At 38.7% G+C, this 25376-nt stretch overlaps 1 protein-coding gene across 5 annotated transcripts in view; it reads left to right on the forward strand.

The window, feature by feature from the left end:
* Positions 1-25376, forward strand: part of LOC150080131 (uncharacterized) — a 660399-nt gene that overhangs the window by 479049 nt on the left and 155974 nt on the right. The window lies entirely within an intron of this gene.

Genomic DNA, 25376 nt, shown 5'->3' on the forward strand with positions numbered 1-25376 from the left:
TGAAAGGTAAATTTCTAATATGATACTGCTGAGATTTAAATTCATGAGCAGACCAAAAATTTGTTTATATACTTTACCATGAAATGTAATAAAATTTGCTTTGATTAGAAGTCTAATCAGGTGAAAAATCTCTTAAATGGGCAGTTTGGTATAGTTAATAAGTATACTGTTATTGTTTAACATATCCCACACTACGTCTAAAGTATACTCAACGTTTATCTTTGTTTATAAGGATGTGATATCTAGGGAGAACAAGTTATGATTGTTATGTAGATTACAATCCTTTAGGCTATTAAATAATGTATCGTAATTCTTAATACCAAATTTAATCACCTGTCTAAAGGTTTTGATGATATTGTATAGGTGGCTAGTGATGCAAAAGCAGACTTTTTGTAGGAAACAATAAGGCAAATGGGAAATCCTGTTTTGTGGTACCTTACTTGATCAAAAAGAGTGGGAATATTAAAAGTTCTGGCTTTCAGATTTTTTAGTTGGGATATCATGATGAAATTACTCTTTCAATAAGTAATTAAAAGTTTTATTGTATTGATTAACCAAGTGTATAAACAAGGAATGGTTTGCTTCAAGATATGTAGAAGTTATCCGAGTGTCCGAGATAATCAAGTTTAACTTATTAATGTTATCTGATTTATCAAGAATTACTATCATATCTCCCTTGTCAACTTTTTGAATCAAATTATCATTGTTCTTCCGTAGATCATATAAGGCCATACTTTGGCACCTGCTTAATTTTATAGCTTCCGACTTTTTGAGTTGTAAATCAACGGGTTTACCTGCTGTTCAATTAAGTCTTTTTTGTTAATATTTTGGAGTCAAAATTCAATATCAGTTACACATTGCTTATTGGGTAAAAAATGAGGTGGTAGGTTATAGTTCAATCCCATAGAAAGAGGTGAAATCTGATCCTGTGATAACTTGTGTGAAGACAGTAGTAGTTATTTGTTGATGTAGTTGCATTACCAGTTTGGAAGGGAGTAGTGGATGAACTGGTGTTGAGTCTGGTCAGCACTATGCAATAATACATCGAAATTATGCTTTGCTTCATTATAAGTGTGATTAGGGTATATAGTGAATCTCATTTGAACATGGTTAGACATTGTATTAGCATTAGTAAAGGCAAATGATGCAGGAAAGCAAGTTTATTTAGCATCAGCCAAAAAAAACCCTTCTCATTTCACCCATCCACTTGCTCCAAATGTTTGTCTAGTTCTGCCTTGAATTTATTTAAGCTATCAACGTCTACAACAGATGGAAGTTTGTTCCAGCAATCAGCCACCTGTTGGCTAAAGACAAACTTCCGCACATCTACCCCACAACCATCTTTCCTCAATTTGAATTTATGCCGTCTCAGGTGATTATTCTGAGCAAGAGAAAGAATCCCATCAGCATTGAGCATGCTCAGACTATTCAAGGCTTTATACATCTCTCAGGTGCCTAGTCTCCTGAAACTGTAATTTGTAAAACTTAAGCCTTTCTTCGTAAAAGCAACCCTTTGTTCCATTCACTAATCTTGTTGCCCTTCTCTGTACTTGTTCCAGCTGCTATACATCCTTCTTAAAATGAGTCTTCCAGACCTGTATACAGTACTCAAGGTGTGACCTGACCATTGCCTTATGCAAGGGAGGGAGGGGATAATCACCTCCTTATCACTGCTAGAAAAATTCCTGTATATCATTGACAAGACACCATGAGCTACTCTTGCAGACCGTCTGCACTGCTCAGAAAACTTCATATCTGCCTGCACAATTACCCCCAAGTCCTTTTCATTCTCTACCACTGTCAGTGTAGTACCACAGGGTTGATACGTTACTCTGGGGTTACTGCTTCCCATACGCAGTACTTTCCATTTGTCAATGTTAAACTTCAGTTGCCACCTCTCAGCCCATCTGCTCAACTTTTCTAGATCCTGTTGCAGCAGCTTACTGTCATTAGTGTCATTAACAATCCTGCCGATCTTTGTATCATCTGCAAACTTGGACATTAAGCCTGATATACCATCATCAATTTCATTAATAAATACAGAAAACAAAAATGGACCCAACACCGAACCCTGGGGGACTCTACTAATAACATTAGTCCACTAAGAGCAGTGTCCATTGATTACCACTCTCTGTCTTCTCCCACTCAACCATCCCTTTATTCATAGCAGCAATTTGCTTCCAATGCCACACTGCTCCAATTTGTGTAGCAGTCTTCCATGTGCAACAGTATCAAAAGCCTTTCTAAGATCCAAATACAGTCGAACTTCCCTATAACGAATTCGATAAATCCGGCGAAAAAATTCGTTATAGAGAAATTTTGTTATACAGAGAATATCTTTTTTATTAGAAATTGTTATCTAATTAGAGAATGAAAACGAATCTACATTTATTTTTAATGTATTTTATTTCAAAAACATACTTATTTAAATTACGTTTACACAATTTTTGCCGGTAAGTATCACAAATTTAAAAAAAATCTGTAATTTTCGTTTGCACAGTACAATTAAAAAATTGTTTGATTCTCAAAGAAAACCTCACATTTATTCAGAGCATTAAAAACATTATCGGGAACATTTTCACAAAACTGTAGACCCATACGAACCGTTTTAAAAGCGTTAATCATTTCTTCGCTAGTTTGGTTTTCTGCGGGTTGTTCTGATGCATCTCTTCAGCATCATCGTTAATTTCTTCGTGATCATGGTCGCGTCTAACACTGTTCAGCAGTATTTCATCTTCATTTGGATGTTCTGCTATTGATCTACATAAACATAACTATCCAGTGTTATTTCATTTTCGAAGTTTCCAGACGATTTTAATAATGTCCAAAAGTTTTTCAGTTGTGAAAGGGGCAATTCATCTTGTTCATCCAGTTGTTGTTTGACTTCTGTATTCAATGCAAATCCCGTTTTCGAAAAACAATTTTGAATAGTATATTCAGTGACATCGTTTTGCCAAACTTTTGCCAGTTAAGAGATGCAATCTCTAAGGTTAATTGTAACCTCCAAGTTTCTATTTTCTGATAATGCATTGACAATCTTCATTATTATTCTCTTTCGATAATGAAATTTAAAATTTTTAATAATGCCTTGGTCCATTGGCTGGAGTTTTGATGTTACGTTTGGTGGTAAAAACAAATTTGCACTTTTAAGTTTGGCAGAAACTGGCAGGATGTGCCGGACAGTTACCAACACGGTTTTCCTTTTTTCTTTTGTTATACGTTTATCTAGTTTTAATATCCATTCTTCAAAAATATCACTTTTTCATCCATGCTTTTTTATTAAAAGGTGTAGTCAACTTCCAAAGATTTTGTGCCTCTAAAACATCTTGGGTTTTTTGATATCCCGATGACTAAAAGTCAATTTTTCACTTCCTGTCATATTTGCTCCAACTAGCACAGTGATTCTTTCTTTGCTTTCCACCAAAACATTTATCATCCTTAAAAGCAAGTGTTCTATTCGGTAAACATTTAAAGAATAAACCCATTTCATTAGCATTAAAAACATTCTTATGCTCATATTCTTCCCAAATCTTCTTTAAGGTATTGTTCCTTCAACTGTTGCAATCTTCTTCGCTTACATTAACACTTTCTCCACAAATAACCTTTTCCACAATTCTGTGGCGCTTCTTAAATTTATCTAGCCACCCAGTGCTCGCATTAAATTCTGTATCTCCAAGGGACTGTGCAAATTTCAGAGTTTGTTGCTTATTTATTAGGCCCAATATTTGGATATTCTTTTCACGTGTCATTTGCACCCAATTTAGAACAGCTCTATCAACATCTTCGTATATACACAACTTAATTCACTTCTTGTCTGCTCCTCCTTCAATGGCATTTAAAATTGATTCTCAATTTTTTTAAAATCGTAGATAAACTGCTTGCAGATTGCCATATTTCTCCGCAACATCTTTTTTCTTAAAACCCTGGTCAATATCATAACAATCTTTGCTTTATCATTAATACTTAAACACTTTCTCTTCGACATTGTTTTTGCAATTGTAAAAATTACTGGACTGCAGCTCTTGCCGATACATACACCGGAAACTTCGCTGCACTGGCCATATAGTGAATTGTTAGTACAGGTACCACCTACTCAATGACGTTCGCTTGCCAAGTCAACAGTTTCACTCACTTTGAAGAAATATACGACTTTGTGAATTTCTTTTATTCCACTTTTATTCATATATACACGAAAGAAAATTTATGATTAACGTATGCCGTATGTTACTTTTCAAGGAAAAAAAAAATAAGAGAGCATATAGCCTGTGTGATTGATGACGAATGAAATAAAAAAAAATAAAAAAAATTCATGAAAACCATTTACTGGGAGTCCAGTTAGACGATAACGGACATATCATATAATGAGTGACATGAAGGTCACGTGGTACAGTTGAGGTGAGAAACGAATGTCACTCAGTAGGCATTACTAAAAACTGACTATGGTAGCATTCTATGTATTGCCACTGCAGCAGCATGCTAAAGGTTTACTGCAGCGAATTTCGTTTTCCCCCGAGCCAACATCAATTTACAAAATCTACCCTATTTATTGTAAACTTTACAACCACTTATAAGAAAACCCATTTGGTTTAATAACTGTAACAAAAATGAAACAAAGACCCTCCTACCGGCGTCAATGGCCACAAGTGTTCACTAAAAGGATGATTATTTAATTTCAGATGCTAATGCGCAGTTTTGGAAGGAAGGAGGCAGTATATATGAGTGGCTGTTTAGCAGTAAATGCTTGAAAATCTTCCAAAATGCTTTTACTAATTTCTTTAAAAATTCGTTATAGAGAGACTAACACTTTGCTATATAGGGTTAATTTTACATGTAATTTCGTTTCAAGGTGCAATGTTTTGCGAAAAAATTCGTTAAATAGAAGTTTGTAATAGAAAAGTTCCACTGTATATGATATCAAAATTATTCTTTGCATCCAGTTCCTTTGTGACCACATAGAATCCAATCCAATTGGTCAGACAAGACTTCCCCTTAACAAACCCATGCTGTGCCTGAGCTATAACTGAAGTCTTGTCTAGTTGATCTTGCAGTGCTTCTTTAACCAGTGCCTCCATTCATTTCCCTGGAACAGAAGTTAAACTAACACGTCTGTAATTACTTGTGTCACCCTTTGATCCTCCTTTGTGAATTGGGGTCACATTTTCTCCATGGGTACCTCCCTGAATCCAAGGAAGCTCTCATAATTATGGTTAAGGGTTTTCTTACTTCCTTTGCTGCCTCCTTTAATATAACTGGATAGATCCAATCACATCACAGGTGCATTTCTTATGTTTATCTTCAACAATTTCTCCTCCACTTTGCTCTGTTATTACAAAATCGTTTAGCTCACTGCCAGAGTTTAATTCACCTCTGGCATTCCGTTCCCTGAATAACTCCTCATGTGAGAATGTAGAAGCAAAATACTCATTTAATTTGTTAGCTACCTGAGCAGGAGCATCAAAAATTACCATGAAACATCGATATAAAGTGGACAAATCTGAATCATCCCCTTCCTTCTAGAGTTTACATAAGTAAAGAACTCTCTGCATCCTTTGCCAAGGATTTCTCGTAATCTGCCTTCGCCTGCCTTAGCTCCTTTGTGATTTTGTTACAGACCAGCTTATATCTCTCATAGGCTTTCGTGTCAACTGTTAATTTATATGTATCCCGTGCATGTTTTTTTCTCTGCCACATGTCTAATTAGTTGATCTGACATCCATTTAGGTCTAAACCTTGAACAATATTTCTTGGTATGAAAAGTCTAGTAGCTTCCAAGATTAATTTTTTGAATTTGCTGGCCTACACTATTTCTCTGTAAAGCTGTTTATTATACTTATCAGACTCATTAGGCCTATAACACACTCCTACTCTCAATTTCCCTTTCCCAGTGCTTATGTCACACCAAACTGACCCGACACTGCACTGTCCAGCCATGTCGACTGGCTTTACTTACTTGGATTTTATGTGTTTCTTAACTAATAGCATAACCCCGCCTCCCTTGCTATCCTGGTAATCCTTCTTGTATACATTGTACTCCCAAAATTCCAGTTCTGCATTCCTTATATCTGTGTGACACCACATCTCTGATATCTGCCTTTGATGTTTTGACCAACACCTCAAATTCATCAAATTTATTTACCAAAATCTTAGCATTGGTGTATATGGAAGTATACATGCACCTGTTCCTACCCTTAGCTACCCTAACACTGCTCATATATTTTCTTGTTCCGCAATAACTCCCAGCAGTCTCTGAAATCGCCTGCACCTTGTTTTCCAGGCTGCTGCTCATTCCAATAGAAGCAGGGCAAGAATCACTTTCATCTCTGCCAGCGGCTAATGTTAATCTAATAGTCTGTGTACCCCCTCCCCAAGCTAGCAGTTTTCCAACCCACCTAACACTGCCTCGGTAGCATCAACAAATATTTTTGCACCGTTTCTATTTAAGTGTATCCCATTCCTGTAGAAGCAGTCTCTCCTGTTAACAAGTACAGACCAGGCAGAAAAAAATTCTACCCCATGAGCCTTGCCAAATTGATAAACAATATTCTTGTTATATACTTCCTCCTATCGTGTCTGGTCAGAATTACAGACACTTTCAAATTTAACCCTTACTCACAGCTTTTTTTCAACATTGAACTGTACTAGTTAAGTGATTCTCTTACTCTTAATATTATTAGTGCTAAAGTGTACAACAATATCACCTTTTGTGCCTTTAATAGTTATCTGCTCTACAACATCATCAACCTTTGCCACTGGCAGACATACCCTGGTCCTGTTCCACCTATCCTTTTTGCACAATATGGGCCCCGTTTCCCTGACAATAGAGTCACCTACAACTAGTTCCTTTGAGACCAGTGCATTTTGCCTTGGGGGTTGCCGCTGTGTTGCGTGATGTTGAAATGCAAACTCTGATGTTGATGTGGGCAGCTGAGAGCTTGATGGGTCCCTCAATTTAAATCCTTCGAGGGCATCCATGATGTTCTTCAAGCTCTCATATAGTCCCATAACAAAGCTGAGTTGGCGTCTGATTTCCTCATACTCCTTACATCGCACACACACAAAGAGATTTCCCTTGGCAATATCATGTCCCGTTTCTGAGTGTCCACATACATCAAACATGCAGTACATTTCAAAAGGCTGTGATTCAACGGACAACTGCCCCCCCCCCCTCATTCTCCCCTGTGCCACAGCTCTCCTATTAGCTTGAACCTTTGGTTTGCTGCTCCAGTCTGAGTCATGATTTCGATTTAATTTCAAATTAAATTTCAAATTAAATTTCAATTTCAATTCAAAAATATAACCCTAAACTTATATCGCAATGCAGCTATAACACTATATATATATATATATATATATATATATATATTTCAGTATCAAGTATTATCTCCGAGTTACGTTATATGACTTTCATATCAACTTTCAAGTTATATATATTAATTTATAATGTTATGTTTGTAAAATCTAGGTCGTTATATGTATTTAATTAAAAAATACAATTTAATTGACAATGCAATTTAATAAGATTAATAAGTTTTACTGATTAATTGATTATACTCTACAATACTATACTATACTAAGCTAACAGATTTCTAACACAGTGCTACTGTTTTGCTTTCTAGTTTTTATTATAAACCTTACGCTATCTAGTTCAGGATATACTTTGTATCGTATAACAGTGGCACCAAGTTATGATACTGTAAATCTATGGACACTAAGTATTATTAACTTTCAAAATCGCTATCTAAATTCAAAATAAACCAAGGAACTTGACTAGGTCTGTAAGCTACTTATAGAAAATAATTTAATATAACAACTAAGTCAATAAAACGGCTGAATATAATTAAAAACTTAACATTTGCCAGTGCTGCATATTCTTGTCTAACGCATGGATTGCATATCCTTACACACTCATACATGATAATGCATTCAACTTATACGATGGTTTCTGATTTCGACAGTTAACACTTCGTGGCGTACATTAATGGTAGTCTTCAATGATAACCAATTGTTAGGGTATAAAAATTTTTTTAGCCTATTTAACCTGGGTCAGATATCTCTGGTTGATAGAATACCGAATGTTCAAAGCTAATTTAATATTATTTTTATGTAATTAAAAATTACATAAAAATACAAAATAGTATTGTGAATTACATGCCGAATAAATAATCGTTCAATCATGTTGTCATTTTCGAAGCAGATTAATCATCTAGTATACAATATCTCATGTAGTGAATGTGACTCCAACCCATCACATCCATTGTACATCATACGCGATGTACAATGGATGTGAGAGTGAAACAACCCTTGGCCTTGTTCATGCTTCTAGGAAAGGTGCCTCAGTATTGTCTTTTTGTGTCATCAGCAAAAACCGCACTTTTTTTATTTAACAAGTCCAAAATACTTAGTATACCTTGTAACTACACTAAACTATTAATCGCTGAAACCCTGGAAATCAAAATGCACGTAAATTCTATAATGCACGTCGCCCATATCTCATGTCTGATTCATGGTGATTATCTTGCATGCTCCAAGATACTGAATAATCTCTATATTAAAGTCTCGCTCGTTTAATTCGTGTTACTCCTATCCTGTGACCAAGACACCGTCAAAAAGACCCAGTCCACTTTAGGAAGGAAGTTATTCAAATTTGTTTCTAAATTATTTTAACTAATTTATTTTTTTAAGTATTCCTTTCCGCAGCCCTTTTTAATAATTTTATTAGACATAATGCCTTCTGTCATCTAGGTTATGTGGTGGTGGTTTGATGTGTTGGTGGTAGTGTTGGGGGTCTTTAGCTATCGGTCACAGATGTGTCGAGCCATTCATGTGTCTTTGGATGAGAGAAGTCGTTATATAATTTTATTTGTGTTCAATTCATTTCTGGAGTTTGGCATGCTGAAGCATTCTACAAAAGCGTATTGGGGTAAAGTTAAAGTCTCTTATTTTTTATATTATATAAGCGCACAATTGTAGAATTCATTGAATGCTCTGTTGATGTTTACCTACTGATTCTTAATACAGCAATACTCCGTATAGCACTGATAATTCGTACCGAAACTGTTCCGTGTGAAACCATGCTGATTGAGGTATAATTATAATTGGTTTTAATTGAATGCGTACCAGAGAAACAGTCTCTAATTTGTTTATAGACTGTTTCAGTCTATAAACAAATTATAATAAATCTATAAATGTGCTTGATAGCCAATTAAAAGGATTTGAAATAAAAGAATATTGCAAAAATTTTATTAATGAAAAGGTAACATCATGAGAGATGAGAAAAAAAACTTTATTGTTTATTTAGGTATTTCAATAATAAAGTCTGGTGAAGTCGTCTCTTCTTTTTCTCAGCATACAGGTCTTTGTAGCATCGAATCCCATCTTGTAAAATTTGCCGTATCTTGATGCTATGTTCAACATTTGGATCTCCATTCATAATCCCCTTGCAGGCCATGTCAGCTTCTTGAAAAACTTTCTCCAATTCTTCTGTTGAAAATTCTTTTGATGCCACTTCGGTTTTAACCACTTCAGAATTGTTTTCCTCTTCTTCATATGCAGTTTGCTTATCAATTTCAATGAGAGTTGCATCAGCTAAGTCATTTGCATGTGAGTCTAAGCAGTCATGTACATTGGCAGTGTCCAAAGTTTTGAATCCCAAGTCTTTTCCGATCTTCACAATGTCTTCGGCAATTGTCTGAATTTGCGATTCAAAACCAGTGAAATCATTTTCCAAATGGGTCAAAACATGCTGCCAAACAGAATACATGTTGTTGGCAGTGATTTCTAGCCAAGATGCAGGTATATTTTCGATCGCATTCCTGATGTTATAATTTTTCCAAAATATTTGTAAAGATGATGATCCCACTTCTGTTGAAGCTTCAGTCCCTTGGGAAAAAGTTCACCTCAGATAATATGCCTTAAATGTAGCAATTACACCTTAATCCATGGGTTGTAAGAGAGACATTGTGTTAGGTGGAAGAAAGCATATTTTTATATTTTCATTGAGATCAGAAATTTCAGGTGGATGACCTGGTGCATTGTCTAAAAGCAACAAAATTTTGAACTCCCTTCATCTTTGCAGTAATGTTCAACCTTCGGACAAAAATAATTTGTGAACCATTCTGTAAACAATTCTCTTGTAATCCATGCTTTCTTATTGGGTCGGCAAATTACGGGCAATGTGCTTTTTACACAACCTTTTAGAGCTCTTGGGTTTTCTGCTCTGCTCTCACAAATTTAAAATCCCCAAATGAGTTTCCACCCAAGAAAAGTATTAAACGATCTTTTGATGCTTTATATCCAGGTTGGGCCTTTCATTTTCAGTTAAAAAAGTTCGTGAGGGCATTTTTTCCAGAACGGTCCAATTCCATCGACGTTGAAAATTTGTTTGTCCTTGTAGCCACCTTCCTTAATGATGTCTTTAAATTCACTGGGAATTCTTGCAGCAGCGTCTTTGCTTGCACTTTCACCTAAGAATTAGGGTTGAATTTGAAAGTGTCTGCAATTCTGCCCAGACACGATAGGATGGAGTATATGATGAGAGCCTTGTCGATCAATTCGGCCCTGGAAAGATTGTGCAAGGCTCAAGGGGTAGAATTTTTTTCAGCCTGGACTGTACTTGTTAACAGGAGAGATTGCTTCTACAGGGATGGGATACACTTAAATAGAAAGGGTGCAAGAATATTTGCTGATGCTATCGAGGCAGTGTTAGGTGGGTCGGAAAACTGCTAGCTTGGGGGGAGACAAAGACCAATAGATTGACAGTAGCCACTGGCAGAGGTGAAAGAGATTCTTGCACTGCTTCTATTAGAATCAGCAGAAGCCTGGAAAACAAGATGCATGGTATTTCAGAGACTGCTGGGAGCCATTGCAGTACAAGTAAACACATGGGTTGTGTTAGGGTAGCTAAGAATAGAAACAGGTGCAGGTATACTTGCGTGTACACCAATGCTAGGAGTTTAGTAAATAAATTTGATGAATTTGAGGTATTGCTCAAAACATCAAAGGCAGATATTGTTGGGATATCAGAGACGTGGTGTCACACAGATATAAGGGATGCAGAACTGCAATTTGGGGAGTACAACGTCTACAGAAAGGATAGACAGGATAGGAAGGGGGGAGGGGTTATGCTATTAGTTAAGAAACACATAAAAACCAAGGAAGTGAAGCCAGTCGACATCGCCGGACAGTGCAGTGTTGAGTCAGTTTGGTGTGACATAAGCATTGGGAGATCAAAATTGAGAGTAGGAGTGTGCTATAGGCCTAATGACTCTGATGAGTATAATAAGGAACTGTACAGAGAAATAGAGTGGGCCAGTAAATCAGAGAGTCTTATAATGGGAGATTTTAATTTCCCAGATATTGACTGGAATTTGGGGGCTGGTTACTCACACACTAGCAGGGCTTTTGTGGATTTATTGGATGATTGTTTTCTACATCAGCATGTTCGGGAGGCAACTAGAGGGAGTAATACTCTTGATTTGATTATCAGCAGTGATTCTTCATGCATTAAGAATCTGCAGATAAACGAACCACTAGGTGGCAGTGATCACAGTGTGCTGAAGTGGGATTTACTCAAAGAGGTAACTACCATTAGGGGTAAAGGGAAGGGTTATTGCTACCGTAAAGGCGACTACGATGGACTGAGACAGTATTTAAATTCTATACAGTGGGACCAACTGATGATGTTACCAACAGCAAATTCAAAATGGGAAGCATTCAAAGAACTTATCTTGGAAGCTACTAGGCTTTACATACCAACTAAGAAATATTGTTCAAGGTTTAGGCCAAAATGGATGTCAGATGAACTAATGAGGCATATGGCAGAGAAGAAAAATGCATGGGATACTTACAAATTAACACATGACACAGAAGCCTATGATAGATACAAGTTGATATGCAACCAAGTTACAAAGGAGGTTAGGCAGGCGAAGGCAGATTACGAGAAATCCTTGGCAAGGGATGCAAAGAAAAACAGCAAAGAGTTCTTTACTTATGTTAACTCTAGAAGGAAGGGGATGAATCAGATTGGTCCACTTGATATTGATGGGTCAACTGTTGATGATCCTGCTCAGGTAGCTAACAAACTAAATGAATATTTTGCATGAGGAGTTATTCAGCAAGGGGAATGCCAGAGGTGTATTCAACTCTAGCAGTAAGCTACAGAATCTTGAAATAACTGGGAGTAAAGTGGAGGAGAAACTGTTGAAGATAAACACAAGAAAGGCACCCAGGGTGGATGGGATCTATCCAGTTATATTAAAGGAGGCAGCAAAGGAAGTAAGCAAACCCTTAGCCATAATTATGAGAGCTTCCTTGGACTCAAGGGAGGTACCCATAGACTGGAAATGTGCAAATGTGACCCCAATTCACAAAGGAGGATCAAAGGCTGACACAAGTAATTATAGACCTGTGAGCTTAACTTCTGTTCCAGGAAAATTAATGGAGGCACTGGTTAAAGAAGCACTGCAGGATCATTTAGACAAGACTTCAGTTATAGCTCAGACACAGCATGGTTTTGTTAAGGGGAAGTCTTGCCTGACCAACTTGATTGGATATTATGATGCAGTCACAAAAGAACTGGATGCAGGGAATAACTTTGATATTATATACTTGGATCTTAGAAAGGCTTTTGATACTGTTGCACATGGAAGACTGCCTACACAAATTGGAGCAGTGTGACATTGGAGGCAAATTGCTGCTATGAATAAAGGGGTGGTTGCGGGGGAGAAGACAGAGAGTGGTAATCAATGGACACTGCTCATCGTGGACTAATGTTATTAATGGAGTCCCTCAGGGCTCAGTGTTGGGTCCATTATTGTTTTCTGTATTTATAAATGATATTGATGATGGTATATCAAGCTTAATGTCCAAGTTTGCAGATGATACAAAGGTTGGCAGGGTTGTCAAGGACACTACTGACACTATGCTGCTGCAACAGGATCTGGAAAGGTTGAGCAGATGGGCTGAGAGGTGGCAAATGAAGTTTAACATTGACAAATGTAAAGTACTACACATGGGAAACAGCAACCCCAGAGCAACGTATCAACTCTGTGGTACTACACTGACAGTGGTAGAGAATGAAAGGGACTTGGGGGTGGTTGTGCAGGCAGATATGAAGTTCTCTGAGCAGTGCAGACAGGTTGCAAGAGTAGCTCATGGAGTATTGTCAATGATATACAGGAATTTTTCCAGCAGGGATAAGGAGGTGATTATTCCATTGTATAAGGCAATGGTCAGGCCACACCTAGAGTACTGTATACAGGTCTGGAGGCCTCATTTCAAGAAGGATGTAGAGCTGCTGGAACGAGTACAGAGAAGGGCAACAAGATTAGTGAATGGAACAAAGGGGTGCTCTTACGAAGAAAGGCTTAAGTTTTGCAAATTACAGTGTCTGGAGACTAGGCACCAGCGAGGTGATCTGATAGAGGTGTATAAAGCCTTGAATGGTTTAAGCATGCTCAATGCTGATGGGATTCTTCCTCTAGCTCAGAAAAATCACCTGAGAGGGCATAAATTCAAATTGAGGAAAGACAGATGTAGGATAGACGTGAGGAAATTTGCCTTTAGCCAGCGGGTGGTTGGTTGGTGGAACAGACTTCCATCCCTTGTGGTGGAGGTTGATAGCCTAAATAAGTTTAAGGCTCAGCTGGACAGGTATTTGTAACGAACAGAGGGGTGAAGTGGAAGTGGGTTTTTTTTTTTTTTTTTTTTGGCTGATGCTGCATAAGCTTGCTTTCTTGCATCAAATGCCTCTACTAATGCTAATGCTAAAGATACAAACATTGTGAAGCCCAACACATTTTTTAAAGAGAAAAAAACCAACCACGACTGGCTGTAAATATTTCTTTAGTCTCCTCCTCTTCATTTTCTTCTTTTTCCTTCAGCATGTTATAAAGGCTCATGGCTTTCGCTTGAATGATGTTTTGACTCAAAGGAATTCTCTTTTGATTACAATCTTCCATCCATATCAATAAAAGATGTTCCATATTAATCAATAGCAACCTTCTTTGCTTAGTTATCCCTTTCATCATGTAAGATGCTGTAGAAATTCCCTGCTCTTTATATTGAACCTTCTTTCGAATAATCGTTCGCACTGATGCTTCATTCATTCCATTTTGACACGCGATTTTAGCATACGATGCACCATCTTCATGGCACTTGATAATATCAAGTTTTTTTTCTAATACAAGCCATTTACATTTAGTAGCTCCACCGCTTTCATTACTTTTCCTTTTTTGACTTATTGTTTCGTATTTAAAGGGGTAAAAAATAAATTGTGAAATAAAAAGTTTGAAAAGCTATTACCTTATCTCGTCAGGATGGAACACTGAACACTGTTGACGCCGACTGCCTGAAGAGAGCTATTGGCACATGTACATGTGAGACAATAGAGTTGGCACCACAGCATATATGTACATATATACCTAGGCTACAACAATGCAGCATATATGTGGAGTACGTGTCTTGGCTATTACTGTAAATTTTCGACTTAAACTTAGTCATAAAGTTTATTGCTTCCTCGGAAAACTAATAAATTTATTATAAGTTAAGATACAAAAAGATAAACAACCAGGAGCTTTCTGGGCGACGGAACATTATAGTCATAAAACACTAAACTTTATGACTATTATGGTACTCGATACCAAAAGCCTTGTCACGGACTTAAACTTAATTGAAAACCATGTTATAGTGAAACCTGTGCTGTTTGAAGCAGTGCTAAGCGAGGTATTGCTGTACATGAATAATCATAATCACTGCTGATAATCACAGGTTCGTTCCTAGGGTAAGAGGCACCCAGGGGCCAATCGCAGTTTGCAACCCTGGGTGCCAATTGAAATCTGGAGCTCCCCTTTAAAATTTTCTTCATATGGTATGTAAGTCTCACGTTTTAGGGTGCCCCTTGAACGTTGCCACCTGGGTGCAGTGAACCCCTTACATCCTCGGGATGGCCCACCCCTGGATAATCAGATCAAGAATATTTTTCTCTCTTTCTTTCTCTCTCTAAAGGAACAGCAGTAGTAAGCACTTAATTCGAGTACTTCACGTGTTCCAGCTTTTCAGCTATGCTGTCGTTATAGGCGTTTTCTCTTCGCACAACTTATTTCCAGTCATATTGTGATAAAGTTAAATTTTATTGCATGTATACACTCCCCTCTCTCTAACATGCTGTTGTAGAAAACAGTCATCCAATAAATTCAGAAAAGTCTTGCTAGGGATCAAACCACAAGTTCCAGTCAATATGTGGAAAGTTAAAATCTCCCATTATAAAACATTCTAATTTACTGGCCCACTCTATAACTGTGTTAGTTAGTTAGTTATTTGGTTTTTAGGAGCATTAGCAACTAAGGCCATATTGCTCCGGGATATGCGGTGGTCATTCCCTGACTTTTCCGCATCCTCCGTATTTGGTGGTGACGGGCTCGAATTCCAGTCTAATCAAGAAGCATGTGCTACGCACTGCTGCTCCTTCCCACCTGGCTACGGAGGCACTTCTATAATTGTGTATAGTTGTTCGTTGTACTCATCACAGCCATTCGGCCTATAACACACTCCTACTCTAGTTTTTGTTTTCCCAGTGCTGATGTCACACCAAACTGATACAACATTACACTGGCCAAACACATCAATTGATGTGTTTGGCCAGTTGATGTTGTTGTTATTTAGTTTTTAGGGGCATTAGGAGCAAACACATCAATTGATGATGTTGTTATTTGGTTTTTAGGAGCATTAGCAACTAAGGCCATATTGCTCTGGGGATATGTGGTAGTCATTACCTGACCTTTCCGCATCCTCCATATTTGGTGGTCACGGGCCCAAACCCTGGTCTAATCAAGAAGTGTGTGCTATGCACTGCTGCTCCTGCCCACCTGGCTATGGAGGTGCCACATCAATTGAATGCACTGCCTTAGATTTTATGTGCTTCTTAACTAACAGCATAACCCCATGTCTATCCTTGCTAACTTTACTCCTCTTCTATACCTGTTTCTTCCCCCACCTCCCATCCCAACCTGTTACTATTACTACCTCACAAAGTAGTCACTTCCTGCCCTAATCAACAATGTACGAAGTGGCAAACAAATTGAACCTTGCCAACTAAGAGAGAGAAACAAAACCTTCTTGGTTCATTTGGATACATGAAAAAATACTGTGAGTACATTGGGATACATTATCAAGACTTACGAAAAGCAGAGTTACAGATTTGATGTGAATCATATAGTTCAAATGCTCACAGCAATAATAATGCATTTCGAAACCGCACAACAGCATAAATATACCTGGAATTCCTCTTATTTAGAGCAATATTGACCTTGAATGAGTATTTTGTGTGTGCATGCACATGCTCGCCTACAACAACTTATGGGGAGTCAAACTGTGATTAACTGGAGTAGTTTACTGCTTGTGTTACTCATACTTTGATGCCCTTGCTTTGACTCCCATTACTTCCTAGAATTAATACTTAATTCTAGGAAGACAGCAAAAAGTTTTATGGTACTATTTTCTTGCCAGTTTTATTTTCATCACATTTTCTATCTGAAACTTCCACAACAGCATAATGGCACTTGCTATCAGTTTGTGGGTTTGAATCCTGTGGATGATACAATGAACAGGTTTTGATCTTTTTGAGCTGAATTTGCCAATTTTGAAGAAAGTTATCATTTGGAAATAGACAGACCAACCTTGAAGCACAGTTGTGTTGTGATAACTGAAGGGAAAGTGGAGGAGAAATTGTTGTAGATGGGCATAAAAAAGGCACCAGGGCTGGATAAAATCTATCCAGTTATATTAAGAGAGGCAGCAAAAGAGGTAAGCAAACCCTTAGCCTTAATTATGAGAGCATCCTTGGATTCAGGGGAGGCCCCTATGAACTGGAGATGTGCAAATCGATCCCAGAATCATAAGGAGGATCAAAAGGTGATGTGAGTAATTATAACAACAGGTATGCAATTATGCTGCAATCACAGCATGAATTTGTTAAGAGGTGGTATTCTCTAACCGATTTGATAGGTTACTATGATGCAATGATCAAAAACTGGATGCATAAAATAATTTTGGCATCATATACTTGGATTTCAGGAAGGCTTTTGATGCTGCTTTACATAAAAGACTGCTGCACAATCTGGACCAATGTGGCATCAAGGACAAGTTACTGATAGGATAAAGGAATGGTTAAGTGGAAAAAGACAGAGAATAGTTATCATTTATTATTGCTGTGAGCATTTGAACTATATGATTCACATCAAATCTGTAACTCTGCTTTTCATAAGTCTTGATAATGTATCCCAATGTGCTCAGTATTTTTTCATATATCCAAATGAAACCAAGCATGTTTTGTCTCTCTCTTAGTTGGCAAGGTTCAATTTGTTTGCCACTTCGTACGTTGTTGTTGTTGATTAGGGCAGGAAATGGCTACTTTGTGATGTAGTAATAGTAATATGTTGGGATGGGAGGTGGGGGAAGAAAACAGGTATAGAAGAGGAGTAAAGTCAGCAAGGATAGACATGGAGGTTATGCTGTTAATGTTATTAGTTGAATTCCCCAAGGATCCCTGCAGGGTCCATTGTCGTTTTCAATTTATCAGTGATATTGATGAGGGTATATCATGCTTAATTTCAAAGTTTGCAGATGATACAAAGGATGGCAGGGCAAGACCAGACACTCAATTTGCAGAACTTAAGCTTTCCTTCATAACAGCAACCCTTTGTTCCACTCACTAATCTCATTGCCCTTCTCTATACTACTACTAGTAGTAGTAGTGGTGGTGGCATGTGATGCAAAAAAGCAAATGTATGAGCTTATGCAGCATCAGCCAAAAAAAAAAAAAAAAAATCACACCATTCCCTCCAAATGTCTGTCCAGTTCCTCCTTAAATTTATTTAAATTATCAACTTCCACAATGACAGATGGAAGTTTGTTCCAGCAATTAACCACACTTTTCTAAAGGCTGGCTAAAGGCAAATTTCCGCACATCTATTCTACCTCTTCTTTTCTTAATTTGAATTTATGCCCCCTTAGGTTTGTAATCTAAACAAGTGGAAGGATCCCATCAGAACACAGCATGCTCAACCCATTCAAGGCCTTATACACCTCAATCAGATCACCGCACAGGTGCCTAGTCTCCAGCCACTGCAATTTGCAGAACTTAAGCCTCTCTTGGTAAGAGAATCCCTTCATTCCCTTCACCAATGTTGTTGCCCTTCTTTGTACATGCTCAAGCAAATCTACATCCTTCCTAAAATGAGGCCTCCAGACCTGTATGCAGTGCTCAAGGGGTGACCTGACCATTGCCTTATACAGCGGGACAATCACCTCCTTTTCCCTGCTAGCAAAATTCCTACATATCATTGACAAAACCCCCATGATCTGCCCTGGCAGCCTGTCTGCATTGCTCAGAAAACTTCATATCTGACTGCACAGTTACTCCCAGGTCTTTTTAATTTTCTACCACCTTAAGTGTAGTACCACACAGTTGGTACGTTTCTCTGAGGTTACTTCTACCCATATGCAGTGCTTTGCATTTGTCAAGGTTAAACTTCAGTTGCCACTTCTTAGCTCATCTCCCCAAATTATTTAGATCTTGTTGCAATCGCACACTGCCATTACTGTTGTTAATGACAGTAACAACCCTGTTCAGCTACTTGTTCTAGTAGCTGAATATCTTTCCTAAGATGAGGTCTCCAGACCTGTATACAGTACTCAAGACTTAAGTGGAACTTTGTTCCACTCAAGATTAGTGAGTGGAACCCTTTGTTCCACTCATTAATCTCATTGCCCTTCTCTGTACTCGTTCTAGTAGCTCAATATCTTTCCTAAGATGAGATCTCCAGACCTGTCAGTGCATTATAGCCTTAGTTGCTAATGCGCCAATAAAACCCAACCAGACCTGTATGCAGTACTTAAGATGTGGCCTGACTGTTGCCTTATACAAAGGCATAATCACCTTCTTATCCCCGTCAGTAAAATTCTTATATAACATTAACTAGACTCCATGAGCTACACTTGCAGCCTGTCTGCACTGTTCAGAAAACTTCATATCTGACTGCACAATTACCCCCAGGTCTTTGTCATTCTCCACTACTCTGGAGTTACTACTACTCATATGCAGTACTTTGCATTTGTCAATGTTAAACTTCAGTTGCCACCTCTCAGTCTATCTTTTCTAGAACCTGTTGCAGTAGCATACTGTCATTAACAACCCTACCAACTTTCATATCATCTGCAAACTTGGACATTAAGCCTGATATACCTTCATCAATATCATTGATAAATATACAAAACAACAATGGACCCAAAATTGAACCTGGGGGACTCCACTGATAACATTAGTATACGGAGGGCAGTGTCCATTGATTACCACTCTTTGTCTTCACCCATTATTTTGTCCATTGTAGCAGCTAGCCCTTAATGCCATACTGCTCTAACTTGTGCAGGTAGTGTTCCATGTGCAACAGTATAAAAAGCTTTTCTAAAATCCAAATATATGATATCAGAATTATTTTTGCATCCACTTTCTTTGTGATCACATCATAATATCCAATCAAATTGGTCAGACAAGACTTCCCCTTATAGGTGTCTCCGTAGCCAGGTGGGAAGGAGCAGCGTGCGTAGCACACGCTTCTTAATTAGACCGGGGTTCGAGCCCGTCACCACCAAATATGGAGGATGCAGAAAGGTCAGAGAATGACCACCGCATATCCCGGAGCAATATGGCCTTAGTTGCTAATGCTCCTAAAAACCAAATAACAACAACAACAACAACAACAACTTCCCCTTAACAAACCAATGCTGTATCTGAACCGTAAACCTCCTGACCTTTCTGCATCCTCCATATTTGGTGGTGACGGGCTCGAACCCCGGTCTAATTAAGACCGGGGTTCGAGCTGTACTTGCTACCTGGGAGTCTAAAACGCTGATGGAACTGATATTCGGGTGACACTCAAGTCAAGTGGACCCAATTTCGGCGAAGTCCGGACGGTCTGTGACAGCCAAATCCTCTGCTTGCACCTTCACGATGGTGGGACTGTTAGTAATCCTGGGTATAACCTCCATGCACAAGCACATGGTGGGTGACCACCCAGGTGTGAACCAACTTAAGCAGGGGTCGAGGTGTGGCGCCCACACCACATGGAGGAACGCCGCCCCTCTATGTTACCAGGCACTACTAGGTGGTAGATGACTCTCATCAAACGGTGAAATACCACCACTTTGCTTATTGGAGGCTTGAAGTGGTGGAACCCATGTTTAGTCTCTAGAGCTAAGTTCCGGTCAACCCTTCCCTATCTCTTCCATCATGCAGTATGATTGATGACTTTTGAGGTTATGATGAACGTCGTGGCGAGATCCAATATTCCTTACATTTCGAGGGTACAGCTCTAAAACGGTTTTCGCAGGCCGGCCGCTAGTTAGTACACCGGACCGAACCTATTGGTAACTCTCTAGGAGGCTTCCGGATCAGCTAGTGTATAATCTTGCTACCTCTACTCTGCCAGATAGTGACTGGAGGGAGTCCGAGTAGTGTGTATGCGGGGAGCATTGTCGAGGCCACGTTATGTCAAGGATCTGGGTATATTCTTACCACATGTACACCATATCCAAAAATTTCATTACTTCATACAGCATATCCCACCCACTTTTTCTTACTATTGAATACACCATGAATTGTCAAACTAATAGAACAAGCTTATCTGCGAAAAGATCTAAACCTCCCAAGGACTTCCTAATTCATTTCACAAATATACGTGGTCTCAATTCTAATCTCAACGATGTCCATTTCCACTTGCAGTCTGCCAAACCACATGTACTTTTTCTGACAGAATCTCAGTTATCGGTTGATTCAACTACTGCTCATCTCAGATGCCCAAATTATTCGCTGTATGATTCCTTTCGCCTCAAAGGTGGTACTTGTGCATATGTCCGTTCTGATATTCCTTGTCAGAGACTTGGCAATTTGGAATCTCCTCTCTTCGATCTTCTCTGGCTTAAAATCTCTCTACCTCATTGTGTAAAATTCATCTGTTGTCTCTACCGTTCTCCCAACTCCACTAATCACTTGGAGCTCTTTGACTTCCTCTCTTTGCAACTTGACTTTCTCCAGTCCAACTTTCCTAACAGTGAGGTAATTTTCCTTGGTGATTTTAACGTTCACAACTCCAGCTGGCTTCCATTTTCTAGTCACACCGACCCAGCAGGTCGAGATGCTGAGGCTTTTGCAATTACTAATGACCTAGCACAGATTGTTCATTTACCTACAAGAATACCGGACAATCCGAATCATACAGCCAATACGCTTGATCTTTTTCTCACAAACAACCCTTCTAAGTACACGGTCGAAGTGAGAGGTCCTTTAGGCACTTCAGATCACAACTTGGTGATTGTCTCTTCTCCAATGGAACCTTTATCTCATGGCTATTCCCAACCTCGTGTTGTTTGGCATTACAAGAATGCAAAATGGGATGACCTGCGTGACTTCTTTTCTTCTTTTCCTTGGTCGGATTACTGTTTCAAAACTTCTGATGTCAACGTTTGCTCAGATCGTGTCAGTGAAATTATTCTTGCAGGAATGGAATCCTTTATCCCACACTCCACTTTAAAATCTCATCCTTTATCTAAACCTTGGTTTTCCAATAAATGTGCTAAGGCTGTTCAAGAGAAGAATGTTGCATATCGTAATTGGCTTGTTTCTAATTCTTCAGTTTCTTTATCAGCCTACACCAAGGCTCGCAACAATTGTAAAGCAGTTATTAATCAGTCCAAACTAGAGTTTGAACAGGCTAAGAGTAGAAAACTTGCTTCTTGCCCTAATGGTAGCCGAGCATTCTGGTCTCTTGCCAAAGCTATTGGCCGCAACTTTTGCCCATCTCTGCTTCCACCTCTGTCCAAACCAGATGGTTCTGTTGTCACTTCAGCCAAGGATAAAGCTGACCTGCTAGCATCCCATTTTTCTTCCAGCTCATGTATTAATGAACTTGGTAAAACACCTCCCACCATTCCCAACACGGTCCATTCAATGCCTCCTGTGGTCTTCCGTCAAAAGGATATCAGAAGGATTTTGATGAATCTTGATGCTAAGAAAGCTCCAGGTCCTGATGGTATTTCTCCACTTGTTCTAAAAATCTGTGCTCCTGAACTTACTCCTATTCTTTGCCGCCTTTTTTCACTTTCTTATTCCAAAGGTGTTTTTCCTTCTGCTTGGAAATTTGCTCATATCCAGCCAGTTCCTAAAAAGGGTGACAAATCCCTCCCATCCAATTATCGTCCCATTGCAATTACTTCTACTCTTTCTAAAGTAATGGAGAAATCAATTAACCGCCAACTCTTAAACTACCTAGAAACCTTCCGTCTGATCAACGATCACCAGTATGGATTCCGCCAGTGTCGATCCACTGGTGATATCCTGGCTTATGTTACCCATTTATGGACTAATTCAATGGAAAGGTTCGGTGAAACACAAGTAGTTGCTCTTGACATCTCAAAGGCTTTTGATCGTGTTTGGCATAAAGGTCTTCTAAACAAGCTTCCATCTTATGGTTTGCCAACTGTTTTTAGTAATTGGTTATCCAGTTTTCTCTCTGATCGCTCACTGAGGGTGATGGTAGATAGCTCTCTGTCTTCTAACTTCTCCACTAATGCCGGTGTCCCACAAGGTTCAGTTCTTTCCCCCACTCTTTTCCTCTTGTATATCAATGACCTTCTTCCATTGACTGGAAATCCTATCCATAGTTTTGCCGATGATAGCACATTGCATTCAACTTTCCGTTTTGAGAAATCTTGTCCTGCTCAATCAGCTTCAACTTCTCGAAAATCTGCTACCAATTCCTTAAATGCCGATCTTCAGGTAATTCTCCAGTGGGGCAAAGACAACTTAGTTGATTTCAACCCTTCTAAAACTCAGTCTTGTCTTATATCTCGCAAAAAGGATTCTTCTGCTCCTATGCTTATCTTTAGTGACACTCCAATTTCTAGGCAAAAGGATATATCTCTTTTGGGGATTACCCTGACTTCTAATCTCTCTTGGCACAAGCACATTACAAATATTGCTTCCTCTGCATCAAAAAAACTTGGTTTTCTCTTTCGCTCTCGGCGTTACTTTTCTTCCAAACAGCTGCTCACTCTGTATAAATCGCAAATCCGCCCTGCCATGGAATATTGTTCCCACATTTGGGGTGGTGCCCCCAAAACCTCTCTCAGGCTTCTTGATTCCATTCAGAAGAGGGCAGTTAGGTTAATTAATGACTCATCTCTAACAGAGTCTCTCCACTATCTTTCTCATAGACGCACTGTTTCTGCTGCTTGCCTCTTTTACAGATACTTCCATGGGCACTGTTCTTCTGAATTGGCTTCTATAATTCCCGCTCTCTCTTTCAAAACAGTCCGAACACGTGCCGCCACCAGCCAACATCCATTTACTGTCCAACTTCAAACCCACAGAACCAACTTTTCATCTTCCTCATTTATTCATTCAACTGCCGTTTTCTGGAACAACCTTCCTTCATACGTATTTCCTGAAAATTACAATCTACAGAAGTTCAAGTCCAATGTCAACAAATATCTTCTTTCGTCTTCTCAACCTCCAACCCAAGCACGGTACCAAGTACTATAGGTTCTAATACCTCTCGTGTTTGGGGTTCACATAAAAAAAAAAAAAAAAAAAAAAAATTAAGAAGCGTGTGCTACGCACTGCTGCTCCTTCCCACCTGGCTACGGAGACGCCTATAAGGGGAAGTCTTGTCTGACCAATTTGATTGGATACTATGATGTAATCACAAAGAAAGTGGATGCAAAAATAATTCTGATATCATATATTTGGATTTTAGAAAAGCTTTTTATACTGTTGCACATGGAACACTACCTGCACAAGTTAGAGCAGTATGGCATTAAGGGCTAGCTGCTACAATGGACAAAAGGATGGGTGAAGACAAAGAGTGGTAATCAATGGACACTGCCCTCCATATACTAATGTTATCAGTGGAGTCCCTCAGGTTCAATTTTGGGTCCATTGTTGTTTTGTATATTTATCAATGATTATGTAAGTGCATTCCACTATATGTACAGGGCGGCCAAAAAATAACTTTACAACTTATAACGGCCGCCATTTTGGTTCAAACGTGACAGTGCATATTTGACCCTCGAGCAGTGTAGACACAGCAAATTTGTTATGGAGCTCTTAAAGATTCAACAACACATTCTTATTATTAAAACATACTACAAAAATCAGTCATCAGTAACAGTGACCCTCAGAAAATTGCGTCCAATTCTTGGCAGAAACAATATGCTTTCCAGACCCATAATTACTCGTTTAATGGCTAATTTCTAGGAAAGCGGTGCTGTGACAGATAGGCCAAGGTCAGGCCTTGTTAGAAATGCACAGTCAGTGGAGAATATTGAAATCTTGCGTGAAATTGTAGCTGAAGAACGACAATGTCCTCAAGGCGATGTTCCCAACAAATTGAGATTTCGCAGTCATCTCTGCAGAATATTCTCAAAAAAGATTTGCATATGTATCCATATAAGATATAGTTGATTCAAGAACTTCAGCCTCGAGACCATGGACACCATCGCAACTACAGTAATTCAGTCTTACTCATCTCTAATGGAGACCCAAACTTTTATGAGAAAATCATAATGATCAACGAAGCCCATTTCTACCTCAGCGGTTATGTGAACAAACAAAATAGCCGCTATTGGGGCACTGAAAATCCACAAGTGATTCATCGGTGACCATTACATCCTTTCACAGTGACAGTATGGTGTGGAATTTGGTCAGATGTTATTGGACCTTATTTCTTCGAAGATGCTGCAGGTAACACTGTAACTGTGAACAGCAACCACTACTGTGCCATGATCGAGAACTTTCTGTCACAACAATTGGATGGGTTGGGTTTTATTGGCGCATTAGCAACTAAGGCTATAATGCGACAATTGGATGAACTGAGTTTGGAAAACATATGGTTTCAGTAAGATGGTGCTACATATCACACAGAACGAGCCACAATCAAAATTTTGAAGAGGATGTTTCCACACCGATTAAACTCCAGAAGTGGTGACATTGACTGGCCGCCAAGATTGCCAGATTTAACCGCTGCAAACTTTTTTTCTGTGGGGTTATCTTAAAGGACGTGTCTGTGCCACCGTTGATTGCACAACTAAAGAACAATATTTGAGCAGTAATAGTTGAAATTTTGCCTGAAATTTTTGTAAATGTTATGAGAAATGCTCTTGAAAGAGCTCACATTTGTGTGGCAGCAAGAGGCAGCCATTTGGCCGACATTATATTCCATGCAAATAATTGCAAGGTCCAAATAAAGCATTTATATTAAAATATTTATTGTTTTGTCTTTATTATAGGAATTATTTGAAATGAAAGTTGTAAAGTTAATTTTTGG

This window comes from Mastigoproctus giganteus, chromosome 9 (assembly GCF_048544385.1).
Source record: "Mastigoproctus giganteus isolate SK-2022 chromosome 9, ASM4854438v1, whole genome shotgun sequence".
Taxonomy (NCBI): Eukaryota; Metazoa; Arthropoda; class Arachnida; order Uropygi; family Thelyphonidae; genus Mastigoproctus; species Mastigoproctus giganteus.